At 44.0% G+C, this 5,108-nt stretch overlaps 1 long non-coding RNA gene across 1 annotated transcript; it reads right to left on the bottom strand.

Annotated features, from left to right (window-relative positions):
- Positions 1-514: 514 nt before the first annotated feature.
- Positions 515-4,612, bottom strand: LOC148112125 (uncharacterized). The gene is made up of 2 exons (XR_015729881.1): positions 4,359-4,612; positions 515-3,166 (listed from the first exon to the last, which is right to left on the bottom strand). It is a non-coding gene; the product is annotated as an uncharacterized LOC148112125 (long non-coding RNA).
- Positions 4,613-5,108: the final 496 nt, after the last annotated feature.

Below are 5,108 nucleotides of genomic sequence, written 5' to 3'. Positions count from 1 at the left end.
GGAGATTAAGGCCTTGTGTGAGATGGCTCCTTCTTTTGTAGCTGGGAGTCTGGTTTCCCCCCAGAAGTGCTTAAAAAAGGTATGTGGGAATTAATATAATGCCCTCAGGGAATGCATTTAGGCCTCGTATTGAAGGTGTATTATCTCTAAACTGTTTAGAGATGGTGGCCAATATTGTCTGAGCTTTCCAGTAAATAATTGGATGGGAATGAAGCTGGATCAAGACTCAGAGGAGTCCAGAAAAGAATGAAAAGTTGTGTGTGTGTGTGCCTTCGATACCTCTTTTTGATCTCCTTAGGGGTTCCTTGGACGTTCTTTCCCTATTGAGGCGTCCATGCCCGGTTTATAGTTCTGTCCAACCTCTCTTTGTAGGCCAGCAGATCCATGGAGATAGTTTCTCATAGATCATCATAGAATATTATTGGCCAAGTGTGATTGGACACACAAGGAATTGGTCTTTGGTGCATAAGCTCTCAGTGTACATAAAAGAAAATACGTTCGTCAAGAATCATAAGGTACAACACTTAATGATAGCCATAGGGTACAAATAAGCAATCAAGAAACAATCCATATTGATATAAATTGTAAGGATACAAGCAACAAAGTTAGAGTCATGCAGTCATAAGTGGGAGGAGATGGGTGGTGGGAACGATGAGAAGATTAATAGTAGTGCAGATTTAGTAAATAGTTTGACAGTGTTGAGGGAATGATTTGTTTAGCAGAGTGATGGCGTTCGGGGAAAAAACTGTCCTTGTGTCTAGTTGTTCTGGTGTGCAGTGCTCTATAGTGTCATTTTGAGGGTAGGAGTTGAAACAGTTGATGTCCAGGATGCGAGGGGTCTGTAGATATTTTCACAGCCCTCTTTTTGACTCGTGCAGTCTACAGGTCCTCAATGGGAGGCAGGTTGGTAGCCATTGTTTTTTCTGCCATTCTAATGATCCTCTGAAGTCTGTGTCTGTCTTGTTGGGTTGCAGAGCCAAACCAGACAGTTATGGAGGTGCAGATGACAGACTCAATCATCCCTCTCCACAACTTTCTTGCTACGTTCACGTAGAGTTTTGATATTTCTCGATCTTAACTCTCCCGTTAACTCTCCAATTGTCTAAGAAGACAATTGCCTTGAATTTCCTGTATCAACACCTATTTTTTTCCCCCATCCCTCCTTCCGGTCTTCCCCTCAGAAACAAGGATGTGTGGGTCAAAAGAACCAGGATGTGGTTGTTCAGGTTTTTAAATTTGGCTTTGAAAGACCAGGATGTCCGTTCTATTATTATGGTGTATTTGACCACAGCATGAAGAGCAGGTAAAGAAACACATTGCAATGTTGATTCTGTTGGTGGAACAAATGAAGGCACACACGGACCATTGCATTTTGGTTGCCACAATGTAAAAAAGATGGAGAGGCTCTAGAAAGAGTGCAGAGAAGAGCAAGAAAGATGATTTAGGGACTGGAGGCTAAAACATATGAAGAACGGTTGCAGGAATCGGATATGTCCAGTTTAATGAAAAGAAGGACCAGGGGAGACATCAGAAAAGTTTCCCAATATCTCAGGGGCTGTCACAAAGAAGAGGGAGTCAAGCTATTCTCCAAAGCACCTGAGGGCAGGAGAAGAAGCAACGAGTGGAAAATAATCAAGGAAAGAAGCAACTTAGAACTAAAGGGAAATTTCCTGACAGTTAGAACAATTAAGCAGTGGAACAACTTGCCTCCAGAAGTTGTGAATGCTCCAACACTGGAATTTTTTAAGAAGAGGTTGGATAACCATTTGTCTGAAGTGGTGTAGGGTTTCCTGCCTAAGCAGGGGGTTGGACTAGAAGACCTCCGAGGTCCCTTCCAACTCTGTTATTCTATTCTATATCTAATACCATTTCAGAAATGAGATTAAAGGAGAATCGTGGAAAGGAAGGAAGGAAGGAAGGAAGGAAGGAAGGAAGGAAGGAAGGGAGAGAGAGAGAGAGAGAGAGAAAGAGAGAGATGCCCAGCAAGCCACACCCACAGAACCGGTAGTAAAAAATTTTGAAACCCACGACTGCACGTTAACATTTCCTCTTTTTATATCTTGTCCTTTCTAACTTCTGTTTCTATTGTCTAGCCATTGATAAAATATATCCCATATCAAAAAATGTTCAGTTTCTTCTTTATCCTTAATAGTGAGCATTAATCTATCTATTTCTGCGCATTCTAATATTTTCTTAATTACATTTCCCCTCATCATTTTCCCATTGCTGTGCAAATACAATTCTAGTTGCGCTTAATATATGCACGGCCAGATATATAATCTTTTTATCATATTTTTTCCGGTAGAATGCCCAACAAAAATATCTCCGGTTACAAGTGCCATTGTAACCTTGAACGGTTGCTAAACGAGCTGTTGTAACTCAAGGACGTAGGAAGCCACATGGCCAAGTCTCCGTCTCTGCTACTGAGCCCCCACATTGAGCTTCAGAACGACGGGAGGAATCAAGAAGGCGGCCGAAGCATGAAGTCTCTGCAGAGGGAAACATGCATTCCTGTGGCCAGCTTGCAACAGATGGGCCTTCTCCAACATCTGGAACAGTTCACGGAGCTGGAATTTGAGTTCCTGCAGTGGGAAAGGGGCTTGAGAGGAGAACGACCCCGCTGGGTTTAATGGACTAAGAGCATCACCTTTGGAGGCCCAGGTCCCAACTCAAGCATCCTTCATAGAAGGAGATTCGTTGAAGGGTTGATGCTCAGTTCCAGGCAGGGTCATCATCTGACGGTGTCACTGAAGTCATGGTGATTGGCAGGTGGTTGAATATGAGAACTGGGGAGTGGGGTCAGGGAGTGATGGACAATGGAGATGGGGGGGAATGAAACAGCCGGAGGGGTTGTATTGCAACGGAAAGGCTGGTTAGCTAGGCTGAAGACCTCCTGTTCTTCTGGGCTTAGCTATTCTGCTTTCTTGTTGATGTTCCTCTTCAGAGGAACTCATGGAAACTGCCGTGTCTAAGGGGAGACGAGGAGTTTGGAGGGGAGGAAAATGGCAGCATCTTTGTCCAGCTCCAGTTCTCAGATGCCTTTGGAAGAAGCCGACAGCCTTCAAAAATCCTCCAGTGAAGATCTAGCCCTCTTTAATACAATCTGTCCCCTACGAGAATCACCAAGCGTGGGACCCAAAGGAATGGATGACATCATTGTCATCGTCTGCACGTGTAAGAGGAAAAAAAAGAAGTTATTGATTGTGACAAGGTTGTCAACCTGCTAGGAACCTTTGATTGGCAGTTAGCTGGTTCTCAGAAAGATCTGAAAAGATCAACAGATGTGTGCCCGTCCTTGATGCTCTCTGACCCAACTTGGTAACATCATCAGTGCTAGAAGAGAGAGGGGGTTTTCATCATCATGGCACAGATGATATTATCTAGTCGGTTCATGAAATGCCTGCAAGAAAACAACCAAGCTCAGCGAGCCCAAGGATCCTACAGTTCTCCTCCTCTTCCTCCTCTTCCTCTCTGCAAACCCTATTCTCTTCTAGCACTGATGATGTTACCTAGCTGGGTCATGAAACATCTGCAAGAAAACCACCAAACTCAGAGAGCACAAAGGACCCTACAGTACTCTTTCCCCCATCTTCCGTGTCCTCCTCCTCCCCTCCTCCTCCTATCCCTTTCCTCCCTTCTTCTCCTTTTCCTCCTCCACCTTTTCCTCCTCCTTCTTCCAAGAAGAAAGAAGAAGAAGAAGAAGAAGAAGAAGAAGAAGAAGAAGAAGAAGAAGAAGAAGAAGAAGAAGAAGAAGAAGAAGAAGAAGAAGAAGAAGAAGAAGAAGAAGAAGAAGAGAACGAGGAGGAGGAGAACGAGGAGGAGGATTGTAGAGTCCTTGAGTCTTTAATTCAAACTGTACCCAACAAGAATCCATAAGAGGTTCCAGTTCCCAACAAGGAAAGGGGTAACTGGGAATCAAACAACTTAAAAGCCACTGTTCTAGATTTAAACTTTTGACCCAACCCAGAGAAGAGAAGAAGGCCCAGCCTTCATAAATAAAACGAGAACTCTCCTATTATTTTTGGAACACCCCACACTGCTTCCCTCTCCCACACTTGACAATAAGGCTGTTGACTTTGCAACTTCTAAACCCTTCGGATTATTGATGCCTGCAGCGGGCCTGAGGCCATGCATAAATTTAAGACCCGGAGAATTGTTCGCATCCCTATTCAGAGTATCATGCCTTGTCCTTGTTCAACCTTCCCCCCGAAAGCAGCCCGCAAAAATGTGTCTTAAGTTACACATGAGTTTAAAAAAACACACGCAGTTCACACCAGCGGGAGAAACGCGAAACTGGCCCATGATGAAATTTCTGCTGGGACGGAGAATTCCGTGGTCTTTCTAAGGCTGTTACTCACCGAGGACTCCAACCCGGTTACTTTGGAGAGGACCAGGAACCACAAAGGATGTTGCTTCGCTTCCTTCATAATTGTTGGCTCTTGGCCCAGCCTTCTGATCTTCCAAGAGCCCAATATATATAAACATCCTGGATCTTGAAACAGGTGAGCCCTTGCCAGCAGCCCCAAGGCACATTAGAGCCGTATTTCTCTGTCCATCAAGCCTTGGTCTCCACCCTTATTTTTCACCGCAGCTGTAAGCCACCTCATCCTACCTGTCAGAGATCAAGATTTGATTCCTGTTCACCCTTGCAAACGCTACCAACTGTCCATGTCAAGGGGTGTTGCTCTCTTAACCAGGGGGGGAAAAAAACGGGGAAGGGACAATTAAAATCCTTCTGCTTCCCAGGTTTCAGCTGTAGGTACCATTGTTTAGGTCAGGGGTCGGCAACCTTAAACCCTCTGGAACAATCTACCCCCAGAGATACGAGTGATCCCAGACCTCCGGACTTTTCGTCGGGCCCTCAAAACCTATTTTTTTTTCAGTTAGCCGGGCTGTCCTGATTTTATGATTGGTTTTAATAAATTTTGATATGGCTTTTAATTGGAATGTTTTAAATTAATGGGCCAAATTTATTTAATTATTTTAAATTTATTTTAACTTTTGTATATAAAATGTTTTATTTCTGGCTGTTCACCGCCCTGAGTCCGAAAGGAGAAGGGCGGTATAGAAATTTGAATAAAGATAAAGATAAAGATAAAGAGCGAGAA

Source organism: Pantherophis guttatus, chromosome 14 (genome assembly GCF_059756535.1).
Source record: "Pantherophis guttatus breed Tessera chromosome 14, ASM5975653v1, whole genome shotgun sequence".
Lineage (NCBI taxonomy): Eukaryota > Metazoa > Chordata > Lepidosauria > Squamata > Colubridae > Pantherophis > Pantherophis guttatus.
Note: the sequence above shows the minus strand (reverse complement) of the source record. Positions and strands in the feature narration are given on the sequence as shown.